This window comes from Monodelphis domestica, chromosome 3 (assembly GCF_027887165.1).
Source record: "Monodelphis domestica isolate mMonDom1 chromosome 3, mMonDom1.pri, whole genome shotgun sequence".
Taxonomy (NCBI): domain Eukaryota; kingdom Metazoa; phylum Chordata; class Mammalia; order Didelphimorphia; family Didelphidae; genus Monodelphis; species Monodelphis domestica.
Window position 1 is genome coordinate 201,850,465 of NC_077229.1, and position 18,881 is coordinate 201,869,345.

The window sequence follows — 18,881 nt, forward strand, 5'->3', positions numbered from 1 at the left end:
GAACAATCTGCAGGGATCTAAAAAAAAAATACTACCCACAAGCAGAGGATAAACTGTGGGAGTAAAAACACCGCTGAAAAGCAACTGCTTGACTACAGGGTTGGAGGAGATAAGACTGAGGAGAGACTCTAAATGAACACTATAATGCAAACTCCAACAACAGGGAAATGGGTTCGAGTCAAGAACACATGTGATAACCAGTGGAATCATGCGTCGGCTATGGGAGAGGGAAAGGCGGGGGGGGGGGGGAAGGGGAGGGGAGGAAAAAAAACGATCTTTGTTTCCAGTGAATAATGTATGAAAACAACCAAATAAAATAATATTTAAAAAAAACAAAAAAAAATATAATGAAGCTTATTGGCTATTAGCCATTGGAAAACACAATGGTAGAGATTATTGAGTTCTAATTCTAGAAACCTAGCCATTCACTCTTACCCCTATAACTTTTATTAAGTTAGGATTTATCCACTGGGAGCTGAAACTGCCAGTGAGAGTAAGTTGAGGGAGTGGCCCCAGATGTCTTGTTACTTTTAACTCATGGGACCTGTTCAAAGATTAATCAAATGGTATTCATACGGAGTTCTGTGACACTAAGATGAAAGATGCTGGGAATTCTAAATGACAAGTAATACTATTGAGATCTTTTTTAAATCTCTAGAGTTGGAGTATTTTTGTTTGCTAATATAGAGAAGTTATAAAAAGAATTTCATGAAAAGCATAGTTTTAATATTTATTCAACTTATAGTGAGAGATCAAAGTCACTCAGGTTAATTATTTGGGGAATGAACTACTATGGACAAACATTTTTCTGTAGAACAAATATCCTTTCAAGCTTATATTTTAAGTCTGCATAATTTGAACAGTGCTACTTCCAGATAGATTTAATTTTGTAAACTAGCCCTCAGTTGTTTTGTTCAGAGCTTTAGTGCCAAAGAAACGTGACAAAAACTCTTTCCAAATCTGTAAGTGAAAAGACTGTTTGTATTGTTTTTCTCCATTTGGACTGGTTCTCAATTTAATCCTAGGATTTCATTGTGGGACCTGTTAATCTGGTACTTATTAGTAAAGCTCTCTGAGAAGCATGAATACTCCAAAAGTAGGCTATACATACATGAGCAACATGGATAATAGAGGTAATAATTCAGATAATTTAAAGAAAAAAAAGGTCTATGTAAATTTCTAAACACTTTAGCTTTAATTATCTGGATATTTTGGATAAAAAGATTTTTTTCTGGCTTTGTCAAGTGTCTGTAATTTTATGTGTATTATTTTTACATACATTGGTTAAATTATAATTATCTGGTTTATTTTTGCTTTTATCATTTTTTTTCCTTAAAGTAATTTACTCATGGCCCTTTGAACATATTAAAGAGTTTCATTTTTTTCATATTCTCTCTGGGTTCTCTTTGGACTAGACTATGAACAAAGATAATGACATTCATTCTTTCATTGCATAGAAGACATGATTTATACATGCCAAACATCATAGAATTTTGGAATGGAAGATGATAGAGAAACAATCTAATCGAATGATATTTTAGATATGGGGAATCTGAAACCTTTGAGGTTGTGTAACTTGAAAAATTCATATGGGAAGTAGTAGAACTGGTATTGAAACCAGCAGCTTTTAAAAATCATTCCTCTTATAATTAAATAATACTGTTGAGAATTAGATACCATTACATAATTTCTTTTATACAAGTCTCATTCATAACAAAATGCAAGTGTACTAGAGATAAAAACCCTGGGTTCCTATTTCTGGTTCAGTCATTAACTAGGGGGGGTGTTTTGAGAAAGTCACATAAGCCACATAAATCATATTTCTCCTATAAAATGAAGGGACACCAGCTAAATTAAATACTGTAAGACCTTTCAACTTCAGCATCTTAAAAATTAAATCAGAAGTTAATGTTCTCTCAATTGTGAACGTATTTTTCTTGGCTGATCTTATACCCTGTGAATATAATAGTGTAAAGAACATTTGGACTTAATATAATGAGGTTAATGTTTGGCACTTATTGATTGTATACTGATAAAAATTATTCTTAGTATTTCTTAGTTTAAAGTTCTTCATCTGTTAATTGTACATAAAAATATTTATCTATCTTCCTCTGAGGTTTGATTTTAGGAAAATTATTTGTAAACCACAAAACCTCATATAAGTATAGGTCTTATAAGACTATTAATCTAAATTCCTGTTTAATACCTGTTTTAGTGTTTACACACTTACAATTAGTGAAGTAATTATGCCTTTCCTTATTCTTAAGACTATCCCCCTATCCACTATACCATCCATGCTGCTTCTCAAGGACAAATTCAAAGAATTATTGGATTGAAGTAGTCTATAGATATTGTCTTCCAGCATTGCTAATGTTAACACACAGCACATGTCTATAACATTTCATTCCATGATAAAGGTTCTAAAAATGACTTGGAAGGAAACACACATTTATTAAGCACCAAATACTAAGAATTATTCTAACAAACACTTTACAAATGTTATCTCATTTATCTCAAAACTAACCTAGGAAAGCATTACATAATTCCCATGAGAGAATGAAATTAAAAGAGTTTCCTAGAATTTTGTTGTTGTTCAGAGATTTCACTCATGTTCTATTCTTCATGACTCCGTTTAGGATTTTCTTGGCAAAGATACTTGAGTGATTCGCCATTTCCTTCTCTAGGTCATTTTGCAGATAAAGAGACTGAAGTAATCAAACTTAAGTGATTTGCCCAGGGTCACAGAGTAAATATCTAAGGATAGATTTGACCTCTGGAAGTTGAGACTCATTCAAGATCTGGCACTCTGTTCTCTGTGCCACCCAGCTGATGTGCCTAGGAATATACAACTAGTAAGTATTTGAGGCTGAATTTTGAACTCAAATCTTGACTATAGGCCTGGGGCTATATCTACTGTACCACTTTCCTGCCTGTTATGTGGCTACATTATAGACAACCCAAAATCAACTTGGAATGAAAGAGGATCAATCATTTTATGTTTAATGTATCAGATTAAAAGTACTTTTCCCTTGTCACCTTACCACATTTCTTGACAAAGAAGTGAGACTGTGTATAGTAGCTTACAATGGAATTTGGGTTATGGAAACAGAAATAGTAGCCCAAAGTGGAATTGCAACTCAGTAGAGGCACAGTGTTCCTACCTGGTGCTGGGAGGGCATGATATACAATGCTAACTTGTTGTCTAGACTACATCACATGAGGGCACTGTATAGCATCATTTACAATGATCCAGGAAGTTGGAAAAAAAGAGTCAATCAGCTTCCCTGGCCAACAGAGCTTTTAATAGGCTGGCCTTTCATTAAGTGAATTCCTAAATGTTGACCAAATTCCTTTAGACCCAGGCAGCTAATGGCTCAGCATGCATGCGATGCACTTGTCATTCCATAGATACTGATAAAATTTAAAAAAAATCCTTGAAGCTGCTTTTCCCAGAAAGTTCACAGGAGGAGAGGGGTGGGGGAAGGAAAGGGAAACTTTTCTTCAGTGGTTTCTTTCATGTCAAAGAAGGAAGGTCATGTGTTTTAGTTTAGCTGATACATTCCAATAAAATGATTTTCAAAGGGACAGGACAAATAATAGGCGTTTTACATATGGTGACTGTGGATGTCAGATGGAGCTAATTTTCTAGTACACAATATATTTGTTATTCCTCAAGCTGGTTATAATTCATTTAAAGTTCTTTTTTATTTAATTTTACCTAATAAACTAATGAAATGGCCCAGTGAAGTCTTTATGGTCAATATAATTTGAGTGAGTTATTTAGCCTACATTTCCTTTAGGATATTAAAGATATATCATTACCCTCCCAGATTTTTTTTTTCACTTCCACTAAGCAGGGGGAAAATAGTGTACCTTTAGTCTTTAAAGCATCATAATTATTATTCTATGTGTTAAGATTCTAATAGAAATAAATCAGGCTTTAATTCATTTTTCTTGCTTCCAAATATTATTATTGGCAAATAATTCCCTTCATTTCTCATGGGTGCATGTAATAGCTATCAGTTGCTTTGCACCTTCATGAAATAGCGATTCCTCTGGATGGTGAGACCACCTCTGATCCATTTTTGAAGGAGGAAAAATTTCCCTTGAATGCTGCAGGATAAGTCCTGTGAAGTACTAGGAAGGGGAGGAGGAATTGCCCAAAGGTTATGAAGTGCCTTTCTGAAAAACATGAAGAAATGAGATCCCCTTTGCTTTCCTTCACATTGCTAATCAACCAAGCTCTCCTGTTGGTTTTGAGACAAAGGTTTTCATTAGAGCCCTGCCATTGTGCCTTACAATTTAGTGCATTTGTCACCTCTCCTGCCCTTATAAGAGGTGATGTGGCATCTCTCCCTAGAATCATTGTGACAGAATGACAAATTGAGGATCCAGGCATTCTCACAGCAAAAGGAGATTGAATGCCATAACATAATCATTAACCAGAAATGTAAAGTTCTAAGTTGTACTAATGGGTGGAAGGGGCTCCTCTGCATCACAGGATATAGAGTTCAATTAGCCTGAGTCAAAACACCCCAGATATACATTGCTTAAGGTAGAGGCACAGATCCAGAGCATTGGTAGTGGCACAGTCTGCAGGCCAATTGTCTCCCCACTGCAGGATGGTTTGGACTTAAGTTCTTAAATAAGTGAATGGGCAACCAGGCATATCAAAACCTGAATGACTTGTTTGCAACTAATTATCTGTCCCAAGATTTACAGCCACTCACTTTTGGGGGAGGGCACTTTCTTAGAAAGTGGAATTAAATCGCTCATTTCCCAGTAAAGATAGGGTCATTAAAAGTAGTGGATAAGAAAGATAGCACATGTTTTGAATGGCTAAAATGTATCTTTTTATAAGTGTGAGAATATGCAACACCTATAGCCTCATAGGTAGGATACAGTGTTCTTATGTGAATGTCAAGTCAGTGGAAGATGAGAGAGCATCATCAGGGGCTGCCACTCAAACCTAAGCCTTGCTATTCGTTCTCTTTTAACTCCAAGGGCATCTGTATGCCTGGCACCATAGAGAAACCCATCCAAGGTGTGTAGGCTATACATGTGATAACATTTAACAGTCATCACTACAGCATTTTAATATTCCCCATTTAGGGGCCAGTGATTGAGTGGCAAGCCCATTAAAACTGAATCCCTGTCTCCCATCACTGAGAAGTGCCTAGAGGACAGGCATAGTTAATGGCCTCACTGCTTAATCAGAGAACTCTTTCTTTTCCCTGTCATCCTTACTGTTCATGAGGTCTAAGGTTGCTTTGAGAGATTGAGTTCTTTCCCCATACAAGACCATGAGTTTCTTGATAATACCCAGTCTCATTTCACATCTCCTTTCATTTCAAACATCCTGTGCAACCTGCTCTCCCTGGACCAAATTAAAAACTGGATGAGAGCTCAACTGGCCCCAGTTTTGACAAGAGTTTAATTATGGAGAAAACAGCTGAGGAAAGTGACTAGGTGATTTCTACCTCCCCAGTTAAGTAGGTTTTATTTCCCCTGGTGACCTAACAGATGATAATCTGATTACCTTCAGGTCACTGGACTCATCACTATACTATTATATCCATCCATGATAGTTTCATAGATCCTTGTCTGTATATTGAGGAATGAAAAGCCTTTTCCACCTATTTAGTACTTATCCTTAAAATAAAAGCTTTTTATAAAGGCAGTATAGTCATCTTTGATGAATGTGTATAAATAAGGATAACTGCAAAATATTATGAGCCATTTTGTTATTATGCTGTGCTGCCATTGTTGTCCCATCATTTCTTCCTTTGTTTGAAAACATGGCCTGACATGAGTACCTGACATGAGAGTTAATTTACTTCAATAGTTGTACACTGGAAGGAGAGCCATTGAAATCACAGTTTAAAAATCTGGCTACAGAATATAATCCCAGGGTTCCTGGGACCATGGTGAGCATATATGCAAAGTCACTAGGGAAGTTGGTTTGGCAAGGTTATTTTTGAATGGCCATACTTGTAGTTCCTTCTAGTAGTACAGACATAAAAGTCCTATTACCATTGAAAAAAATATGTTACATCTATAAAGAGAATAGACTTTGGAGTAGAAGGGAAATTAGAAGTTTTAGTCTATTTTTTTCCACAGGACAAATGAGGAAATTGAAATTGAAAAGGAGGATGCTACTTGTCCAGAGACATTCAGGATATAATTACAACTAGTATTTCACCCTAGGATTTACATGTTCTAATGGCAATACTCTTTCTCTCCTACTATGCTAATATAAATAAAATATTTAGGGAAATTTCACTGAAAACTGTTACATCTACATACACATATACACACACACTAACACAAAATAAAGTCATGTGTGTGTATGTTGTGTGTAATTATTTAGTGAAAGAAAACAGTTCTCCTTAAAGAAAATTTCATTGATCTCAATTAACTATTTCATTGGTTCATATCCAGTTTGTTCATGGTGCTAATATGGTCATTATTATAGATTTAGTCCATTACTCCTTTATTTGTTTCTTTTATTTACAATTTAGGAAATATGTATATACATATAGATATATATCCAATCTTCTCACACCCACAGTTGTTCATTGGAAGCAGAATCTTTATAGTCACCTGGAATTTGGGTATCAAATAATAGGCCTAGATGCCCCTTGTACACCTTGGCCAACTTTCTAGCTGTTCATCACAAAGGGTAGTAAGCATGAAATTAGGATAAATGTATTCAAACCTATAACACACTACTACTTTAAAAATCCCTCAATATGCAGACCATAATAATTGCAGCTCAATGTTGTTGTTACCTTAATATACAAATGGAAACAACATAACTGTTACTAACTATGTGGATAAATTTAATTAAATGCAACTAGCAACTCTAATAGGTATGAGGTAGTCAGTTGTATCCTAGTACACTGTAGAATCTGGTGCTGCCAATTGCTCAGAATTCAGTCTAGATTATGTTTGTGTATGTTGTGACTCATACAGAATACCACAATTGATTTGTCTTTTCTTTTTTGAAGTCCTTAATCTCTTGGGAAGTTCTTTTCTTAAAGAAAACAATTCTGGGAGAAAACAATTCTCTTTTCTGGCAAAACTGGAGGAAAAATTCCAGGTTTGGTAGTTTTGTGAAATTGTGAAAGCCTGTGGTTTTCCTTTGAAGTTTAATGTGGGTCTTTGTGAGGAAGCAAAACAGTTTTCATGGATGAAAAAAAATGCCATTTCTTGCATGAGTAAAAAAGTTATTCAATGGTGAGGGCTTATTGTCATGAGAAAATGGAAACATTTTGCCAAGTTTGTTACAAATAAATGTTCACTGGTGGTGGTGGCAAAGTAAATATGTCACAGCTGAGATGTACATAGAACTTAAGGGAATAATTATAAGTTGCAGAAAATCTGATATTTCTGTTTCTTCATATTTCAGGTTGACCAAATACAAATACTGTTTTTTTTTTCTCAAATGCAACTATCATTAATTAAGAAAACACACACCTCTCTCCCATTTCCATCTCCACCTCCCTTCATTTATAAAACTACTTATTGGAAAAATTTCATACTGAAAGAATTTACGCAAGGTTTCAAAAATTAATCTTTCATTTTAGGGAAGACTCCTCTTATGTTTAAATTATATAAGTATCTGAATCAATGGACTCTTCTTGTTTAACAGGATGAAGAATCCAGAATAGCTTTCTACATTAATTTCATGTTTCCATCTCTGTTTCTCTTTGAATGGGGCACCATAGGTCCAAACAACATAGAATGTTCTCTCTGCTGGTGCCCTTAATCTGAGTGGCTGTTTGTTTTGAAAAAAAAAAAAAACGTAAGGACATCCTTCCTAATTGGCCACAAAATTCGGGGACATATGAAAACAAGGTGACATTTCTAAATTCCTTTACAATTTTGGTACAAGGAAGACATTGCCCTCTACTAAGTTCCCACTGGCTTGCAATAAAAATCTCATAAAGGTGTCAAGATTATGAAAGCTAGACCAGAAAAGCAAAAGCTCTAAAAGGATCCATCAAATTGGAAAGGTCTTGAGTATAGGTCTGATGCTTTGTTTGTTTGGAAAGTTGTAAGGATAGTGGATAGAAACATAGTGGAGTTGAATGAAAATAGTGGAGTTGAATGAAAATCCTTTCTGGTGATAATGGCAGCATTAATTTGGTTATGCATTTCCTTCTGTTCTTTGTAGAAATGAGAAACTGCATATGCAACCTTGAATTTATAAGACTACCAGATTTGGATAATATATTGCTTTGGTGAACTGCTTTCTTAAAATCTTATTAAAATGTTCTTTTAAATTTTTGTTAAAAGAAATTATTTTCACTGTAGGAAAAGGAGGAAGAATGTATATGAAAATGAAAGTCAAGAAAAAACATGAATAAATATTTTAAAATTAATAAAAGTAGAAAAAGTAAAATAAATAAGAACCATTCAGTTAGTACTGAGCAAGAGATAAATACAGAGAAAGTAAAAATATTATAGATCTCAAGCTGCCAAAGGCTGAAAAAGCTATCTGGTCCAACTCTTGAAGTTTACACTTACGGAATTTGAAGCTCAGAGATAAGATGTGCTTAGGTTTAGTGAGGTAAGAAATAGAAGAGCCAAGATGTATGTAAAATTCCTCAGTCTACAAATCCATTCCTCTTTCAATTGCACCAGTGAATTGTATCCATCTGGGAGTTCCTTAAGAAAGTTCAGATAAAGAAACCAAACAATACTTATTTTTTTTAGTTTAATATAATATATTGAAATAAATCTATTTTTCCATTCCACTCTGGCTAGATTATCAACTCAGTAAACAAAGATTACATTCTTCTTGAATCCCATTAAAGTTGTCTTAAAGAATTTGGAGCACACAAAGGTTTTGCTAATTGAGGAAACAGAAACTAAACCAAGAGTTTCCAAATTTTACTTATAGAACTGAATAATCCTTATTGGCTATTCCCCTGCCTCACTTCAATCAGATAATTGCCAGATTACCCTTTCACTTTGTTCAGGGGATACACAGCCCACATGAAGGTTTCCCTAATTTCTTTAAGTGGTATTGATATAAAAGGATTCTATTTTATGTGCTCCAATAATGGATCTTCTTTAACAAATACATTTTCAAAATTTGCATAAAACATGTTCCCAGTGTATAAATTCCACTCTTTGAAATTTTACTTCAGTCTTCTAAAAGCACTTTAATGGGCATAAATGGCCACACCCTGGAGTCTAGTACACAGGATGTATTTTTTTTTTTTGGCTCCAGAAACAGACAAATTAGGTATGGGAAACAGCTGATCTTCATTTGAATACAGTCCATGCATTTTTAAGGAAGAAGACAGAGAAACATTAGAAATATCATAGAAGTAGTAATTCTATCTGACCTTCTAATGAGGGTTGTGTTTATGTTTCTTTTTATATCACTGCCACCCAGGATGACACTGTTGTGGGCCAGAGGAATACTAGCTTTATTGCATGGATAATTTCACTTCTGAATAAAGTGCTGATGTCCTTTAGGAAGCCGTTAGTCTTACTGGCTCTGCTGTTACATGGTATCTGTCTTATCCCAATAAATATTTGGGGAAATTCAAAACCTGAAACATACATTGTCATTTCCTGCAGAAAAAAATATGCAGTTGGTCAAAATGTGCTTACATCAAAGAGATCTCAAATCATTATGATAAGGTTTAGGCTTGTCACTCCAAAAAAAGTAGCCAGGAGCAAAGATTAAGAAATCATATTTGGAAATTAGAGGGAAGGTTGGATAGAACTCCAATCTTGCGTATTTATATTTGAACTTAGCAGCTTCCTTGCTAGGAAAGCCTACAATTTCTGGATTTCCTACAGATTCTAGCAGTGTATAAAAGGCCCCTGGCTGAGAGAAAGTTATAGTGCCAAGGTGATAGAAAGCTATTAAGATATGTGCCAGCTAAGTCATGCCAAAATACCTGAGGGGAGCACACAGCCCATGGCATCTTCTTTTAAAATGCAAGCCCATGGTGGGCATTAACACTAAGAAATTTTAGGGGTGACTACAGTTTTTGAGTCCTTCACATAGCTCTATTTAATGCAAGGCTTTCTACTTCTGGCGAGGTTAATATTGAAAGCCTGCATTTGAGCAGCATTTCTACAACTTTTGTAAAAGTAATAATACTCTATTATAATTTGTCTATTTAACAAAGTTCCACACAAAGCATTCCTAATAGCGTTTGGCTTGTGGAAGATATTTTGAACTCTATTGATGAAATTGTACATTTTACCTTACTCCAAAAAAGTATTCATTTTTGCCTCCCCTGTCAGAAACTTAGAACTGTATTTATTGCCAACTCTAGTAATGTGCTTAACTCTGATGCCTGCTAACATGTACTCCTAGTTCCTTAAATGGTTTTGGCTTTGTTTTATTCCTAAATACTTTAAATAGATTTCACTTTAATCTATCTGCAAGCCATTTTGAGTCTTGTTTGTGTATGAGAGAGAACCTTCCACCAACTCATGGTCCAAAATATCTATAACAGTAGATTGTTCTTTGGGAATTGCCCAAGGCCCAGAAAGGTACTTTCCTGTGGTCAAATGGCTTCTAAAAATATGAAAAAGAAATAAGAAATAAAAAAAGAAGTGTAGCAAAACTAGCCTAGAAAACAAATATTCAATATTTTAATAAATGTTCTGTCCCCACAGTCCCCTAATTCTTCATGGTAAACAGAGAAAATTAATTTCATATCTCTTCTTTCGGGATAAGTTTGGTCATCATTATTAAAATTACATCATTTGGTTATTCTTTCCATTTGCATTGAACTTGGCATTTTTGGTTCAGTATTTTTTTTCTTGATCTGCTTCACTATCTTTCTCTTTATATAACCCTTCCCAGGGGTGCATGTATTCTTTAAATTATTTTTTTCCTAAAGAGCAATAATATTAAATAACTTTTAAAGCGTGCACAGTGGTTCATGATTTTCTAAATCCAAAGAAATCTTAGAAAATAAATGATAGACCTCTGTCTCTCATGTATTTTCAAAATTAGTTAGATTGACAGATATCATACTACAATGGATTTATCTACACTTAAGGAAATTGATCATATATAAGTAGTCTAGGATTAAATACAAATGCAGAATAATAGGTAGGCATATGAATGCATGAATGCATGCATATACACACATACACACCTATATATATTTGCATATATGAAGAATATGTGTGTACTTATACAACATATATATTGTAAATAACTAATAAGTATGTATATTTGTGTCCACACACACATATATATGTTGAATATATATATATACACCACACATAGATATACTATACACAAACAAACACACATCTTTGGCATGTTTGTGACATCTTTGGTGCCCTAAAGATTTAAAAATAAAAGGTACCTCAAATTCATCAGATGTTCAAAGATGTTAAGCTACTTGCCCAAGGTCACACTGGTATAAATGGCAGTGAGAGGTTTTAAACTGATATTGTGTCATTCCAAATCCAGAACACTTTTACTGGCTTCAGAAATATGCCAGTGTGCACATGTCATTTGCTTTAATCCACTAAAGAAGAAAATGGCAAACCACTCCATTATCTTTGTCAAGGAAACCCTATGGATGGTACTGGCATCCTATGGTCCACAAAGTCTCAAAGAGTTGGATGTGATGCAACAACTGAAAAAAAAGAACATTTTCTCTACCTCTTTTAACTCAATACATCTCTTCCCAATGGTGAATGTCCCTCTCTTCCCTGTTATATCCCTGTTCAGATCACTATGCCCTGGAATCCTTAATCTGTTTTATGTCACACACTTATTTGGCCATCTGTTGAAACCCAAAGACACCTCAAAACAATGGTTTTCAAATAAAACAAGATATTATGTAAGACATCAATTATATTGAAGTATAAAATTATCTGTATCTACCAATATAGAGGTCTGTCTATACGTCTCTACTTATCTATTTATGTATCAATGTTTTAAGGTTCATTATCATCAGTTTAAGAATTACTTATTTGTGAACAAACTTTCTTAGAAAGTATCTCATGCTTTGGACTCTTCATTTATGTTTCCTATTCTTGACAAAAAATCTATTTACTCCATGATAAAAAACCCACTATGTATAAAAGTGATCATTTTCATTAGGAAAGCCTTTGTTTTAGACAGCTATATCTCTGTCTAGTTGCTAGGCTGATTCTGCCAGCATATCAGCATTTGGTAAATTAATCCCACTGTCATTAGTTAGACTTCCCTATATATTTTTTCTACCTGACTCAGCAATCTTGGTTCCTTTCCTTTTCACATTCAGATACTGCTTGTCGTATATCAACCTCAATAATGGCAGGATATTTTTGCTGTGTAGCCAAATGAAGTAATTACTAGGTTTGTGCCATTTCAGGTTCCATTTTTTTCATGTCATTTGTACTACAAGTGAGATGAAGAAATGTAGACTAAGAAGTAGCAAAGCTCAGAAAATTTTACCAATCCTATCTAACCATTCTTCAACATTACTGATTAATAAACCCGTATCAGCTTCAGTAATTCCCTAATTATCTGCTACAGTTCTCTGACTTGACCATATCCTTTTCAATACTTTTATCGGTTACTTGGTTACAAAGGTAGATGTAAGGCTTACCAAGATTTGCAAAGTATTTCTTGTTTAGAGACAGGGTAATCCACTAGCATGGTAAAAGGGATCAAATGTAAAAAGATTAAATGTATTAGTAGTAAATATGAACTCTTCTACTGAGTGTCAAATATTAATTGCAGAAAAACAGAATGAGAGGAAGATGGATTGGGTAAGGGCAAGTCTAGGAATCAGTACATATGGGGTGATGGGAAAGATTTAAAATTAGCCTTGGGAATATCATGAGCCAAGAGACAATATTTTTCAACTCAATTCAACAAATATTTGTTAAATAATTATTATAAGGAAGCTACTATGCCAACCACTTTACTAAGAATGAGAGGTACAAAGATGAAGACCAATGTAATCCTTGAAATTAAGAAACATACTACTACTACTACTACTATTACTACTACTATTACTACTACTACTACTACTACTACTACTACTACTACTACTACTACTACTACTACTGCTGCTGCTGCTGCTGTTGCTACTGCTACTACTATGGATATGACACCTACATAAAGATGTATGCTACAACATAGAATATGATAAGGATAAAATAGCAGTTTGAAGTGCTTGCTTTTAGAACTGAGCCTTCACAGAGGCTTTGAGGGAGAAGTATTTCAATACTCTGAAATGTGAAAAGCACAATTAAGTTGTATTCCAAAGTATCACTGATAGGAGGAGACAAACTTGGTTCCCAAAAGCTATTTCAACATCATACCATCTCTGGAAATGTTTGTCAAGCTGAATAGTCCTTGAGTATGGCAGTGATGATGAATTATATACCTACAATATGAGGATGCTCATGCTTACATTAGATGAGTGATCATTTTCATTAGGAAGGCCTTTGTTTTAGACCACTTATTGATTTCAGGGTAGTGCAAGTTCTCATTAAAGCATATATTGAAAATCACTGGATTATTGTTCCAGGAAGATGGAATTTCTTCAGTTCAGTATAAAAAGGAAGCCTTTGAACAACTAGAACTGTTCAGATATAGAAAGAACACCCTTAATATTGATCATTGGAAATAATACTGTTGAAAGGAATCCTTCATTGGGTAAGAGATTGGAGTGTAAAGTACCTTAAGACTCTAGCAATTCATAGTTCTAGGATTGTAGGTCCCCCTGTAAGACACACACATGTAAATATATATAAATATATGTATATATATACACACATATGTGTGAATAGATGTATATATAAACACATCTCTATATATCCCTCTACATGTATCTATATGAAAGTGAGGATGACAGAAAATTATTTTTATAGTATATATATTCATATACACATACATGTGTATATATTTTCATATATTTAATTAATATGAATTCAGTTATTTTAAATTTGTTTATATTTAGAAAATATATTTTATATTTATCTTTAATTATATTTCATTATTGTTTTTATAACTCTATATAGATATAAATGTAGATGAATCAGGAAGACCAGATGTCAAATGTGGTCTCAGACATTTACTACCAGTGTGTCATTAGCCTGGAATAGCCTCCATTTACATTTGTATCATCACCTTTAAAATGGGGATAATAATAGCACGTCCCTTTCTGGATTCTTGTGAGGATCAAATTAGATAATATTTTTAAAGTGCTAAGCATAGTATTTTGTATAGCTGGTACCATTTAAATACTATTCTTGTCATTTACTTATTTACTTACCCACTCTGGTTTAAAGGAAAGAGAGTTGAACTTGGAGTACAAAAGACCCAAGCTCGAATCCCACTTCAAAAACATAAAATCTATATGCTTTTAGACTATGCCCATATGTTCAAGGAAACTTGCTTTTTACATTAGAAAAATAGAAACGGTATCTAAGGACTTCCAGAGATCAAATAATGAGGACTTTGTAAAAAACAAAACAAAGTATAAAATTCTTATCTAAGTGTCATTTTCTATCATTCTTAACCTCATTATCATGTAATTCAGTTCTGGGCTTATATGTGGAGCTCTTGAAGCTTTTACTCTTCCTGCCCAGCTTTAAAAGCTGAGGGTCATCTCCTCTTGCCATTATGGCTTTTGCATAATATTGTAGAGAAGTAGTCATTGAAACCAAATTAATAAAAATACTAACAATTTCCCCTCATTCGTTAACATTTATGAAGCTCAAAGTATTTTTCTCTTTAGAATGACTACTGCTGTAAAGTGGTTTTTCCCCTGTGACAGATTATGTACCTAAGGAGAGTGCAGATGTGGAGGAGGACAGAGGGTCAACTGCAGTTATTAAACAGGAAAAATTTACATTTTTAATAACCTTCAGAGGTTAGGCAGTGTCATATTTTAACCATATATATGGCAAGCCCTCAGTGTCTGTTTCCTCCTTTATTTGCATAAGCAATTGACAGCTCATTAAGAGCTCATTAGGAACACTGAAGACCAGAAAAAGAAAACCAAAGTGGAAAGATGAAAAGAGTCTCTTTTTATCTTTTGGAAGTTAGTTGAAAAAAATCAAAAGTTTATGAAGGAACAGATTGTGCAATCTGATTATTAAGGTATATTAAATATACATAGATGTATATAGAGAATATAGCAATTATCCAGACTGCCAACCTTTCCCCTGCATCTCATTTGCTTTAAACAGAATATAAAGCATGCATATGTGATGTATTCTATAATTCACCAAGTTTCAAATGAAATGAGAAAAAAAATTATAGGAAATATACATTTTTCCAACAGCTCTTTCTTTAACTTCTTTCATGGATACTTTCAAATTGTGGATGAATTAAACAACTTGGATCTCATAGATTTATATTTTGCTTCCTCTTCTTAAGAAAAAGCCACCAGGAAACAAACATCTTAATAGTCTTCTTGATTGTCTGTGCTCAGAATTTTTTTTAAAAGAAAAGTTAAAAGAAAAGAAAAAATAGAATCCTTATTATCATGTATTTTTTGAGCAGAACAGACTAAAATCAATTCATAAAGGAATATACATTTTCCTACTTGTTCTAGTGTTTAGGTGTATATCCTACTGTGAAAAGCAAAAAGCGAACATTGGGCATTTAAGGTACGACCTCTGCTGTATGGGGGGGCCAGTCTTGTCTTTTGTACTGCATTTTGTAATACATATTAAAGAAAAAGTACTTTTAAACACCCCAGAACCAATACAAAAGAAACAGTAGGGACATATTTATTCCTGTTTAATTTGATTTAAGCACTGAGGAGTTTTGGCTTGACCAGATGTTGCCAAGTTTCAAAGACAAATCTGTTCTTCCCTTGGCTTATTAGAGAAAGAGTGTTCTGCTCATGATCACTAAGACGGTTTTCTATTAGGCAGGCTTTTCCCCCCTCCACATATCTTTTATGGGAGAGTTTTACTTAAAAAGAGAGAACTAAAGATTCTCCTCTATCCTTCCTTGCCACTATTTCTAATGCTTTATGACCTTTCTTATTCAGGCTGCTTTTCAGCCCTTTATGAGTTAGGGTCTGAGTGCCCAATTTGGTCTCAATGGAGCATCTTTTGTAACATGAAATATAGCATGATCCTAAGGAAAAGTAACTACATATCCATCCAGTCTCTTTGATAGCAGTTGGTAAAGCTTAAATCTTGGCTCTCTGTGTGGTAGTTCCCCTCCTCTTTCTTTTCTAGCATGGTGACAAGCAGGCATTGTCCCCTCCGTGAGTTCTGCAATATTACTTTGACCCCAACCCATCAATCTGCCTCAATTGGATAATGATCTGTAATCACTTTCTTTCAGGGGAGTCTATAAATTTGCCAAAGCCTCATTCTTCTCTGAAGGACTCCTTATGTTCACTCCCATTTGTGCAAATGCTCTCTCTTTTACAGCACTAAATAGCCATGCACATGGCCCATTCTGTAAGGAGGCACCAGGCTGTTCTCTGTTGATTTTCCATGCTCGGCTCTCTTAAAGGAGACTAAGTACTACATGCCAGGACTCGGTGGGGTGCTGGCCCAAGCCATGCCACATCACAAGCAGCCGCTTTTCTCATTAAGACTGACCCATCATTAGGTTGCTTTGTACTATTCCTTGTAATCAATGAGCTTAATGTGTAGTGCAAAAAAAGTTCATAAGGAAAGTAGTGGGAAAGCAGGGGAGGGGGAAGGAATAGAAAAAAGGACAATAAAAGCCACCTTGTGTAAGCCTTAGCAACTTATCTTAAGACTAAGACTTAAAAAGAGGCCTTACTTCCATTTCTCCAAATACAATATAAATAATTCCTCATATCTTCTGGATACATCCTGTTTGTTTTCTCTAAAAAAAATCAAATGAAATAAGAAGATTTAGATTTTACTTTACCACACCCCCCTCCTTCCCAGTAGACTCTAGTCTCATTAAGTAGGATCAAAGGCTTGATGAGGGGCAGATAAGTGTGTATTCAGTGAAGCAAGCATGGGGTCCAGAGGGATATGGGATAAAGTCCATGTACATATGGACCATGAGGGTCTATTCTATGGTAGATTTGTGCATGTGTTTGTGTTTGGAAAATAATTTTGTGTTTCCATAATAACTCAGTGATAAGAAATGCTTATTGGAAATAGATTATGAGCCAAGAAGAGGAACTTTGGGGATCATATTTGCTACCCAATTGAGACTGATGAACTCTATGTTTGGTATAAGTATTAAGGAAAGGTAAATAGGACCAAATAACCAAGGCATGAGAGCATTTTCTGATGGGTAGCCATGGGTGGCAATTGGTGACAGGCATTTGTGGCTTTATGAATTTTGTAGAAGGTGTATGGATTTCTGCAGAAACCTCATAAAAGAATTGTATTTTCAACTTGAAATATAAACTCAAAATTTTGTGATATTCGCTGGGAAATGGGGGAGGGAACAAAAGAGTGAAAAAAGTATATGTACCTGCAAACCATTAAAATAATAAAAGAAAAGGAACATTTTTTTACTTTGTTTTTTTGAATTGGAAAACCTTTGTATTTTAAAAATGTTTCAATCCTCATTTTCTAGTAGAGAAAACTTGATGGAATGAAGGAAAAAAATCTGGATTAAAATTTTCTTTTTGCAATTTACCTATGGAGAATCACCTGACCACTTTGCTTCAGTTTCTTCATCAATTAAACAACAGAATTTGACTAACGGGTATCTCTAGGCTCTATATTCTTTGATGTGCTGTTTTAATTTTTGATTTTATAGAATATTTTCCCCTTCAAATATGTTGTTCTGACATAAACTTAACTCCTTTTCATTTCAATTCCTGTATTATTATAAGATTATAGTAAGGCATTTGAGAGGTACAATGTATAGAGTAGAGAGAATGCTAACCTTAAAGGACAAGCTGGCTTAAGAAGTTGTCTCAGACACATGGCAGCTGTCTGAACCTCTGCAAATCACATTCTCTTTCTTACTGATTTCTCATTTGTAAAACAGAGATAAAAACAGTTAACTATCTTACTAGCCAAATGTCTTGTTCAAATGAAATTATGTATGAAAGCATTCTGCAAACCCTAATGTGCTATGTCCATATGAACTATCACTTTCTGCATAGATGTATTATCACTTTATGCCATATTGTATGTTATTACTAACAATGTATTATTCCAGAATCATACTTTTAGAACTTTAGCATTTAGGGATCATTTTGCCTAACTTTATTTTTTTTAACAGATGAGGAAACTGAAATCCAGAGAACTTATTTAACTTTTCTGGAGTGGAACCAAGGCAAGAGCCCATGGCACTTGAAATTATACCCAGTGCTTTGCTAACAGTCAGACAATCAATATTGATTGAGCACCTACTACATTCCAAGCAATGCACTAAGCACTGATACTCTTTTGGCTTCTCCATGATAAGGATAAAGCTAAAAATTGGGTATATGATTTAATTGGTATGGGAATTACTAGAAGAGATATCTAATATTGAGCATATCTAGTATGCTATGCTGACATTTAGCCATCACTCTGTGGTTTGCAAAGTATGGTATATGCCATTGTGCATGAATTTGTATGTTTCTAGAAGGGACATCAAACTCTAAAGGTTTTAGGAGCTATTTCTATCTCTGACCTCTTTTGGCTACATGTCTCTGGGCAAGGAACCTGAAACTTTAGTCCCAGTATATAATTGCAGAGATGGTGTCTCTTTCATCATCAGTAAAGGGAATTCAGTCATCTGGGGATCCTCTATGCTAAGGAAAGCACAGACCCAACCTCCATCACCTATGCCTATATATAACAATGCATTTGATCACTACAACAATATTAGAAGGTAGGTGTTATTATCAACACTATTTTACAGACCAGGAAAAAGGGTCTCAATAAACTTTCTCTGATCATGTAATATGTGAAGATCAGAGGTGAGATTT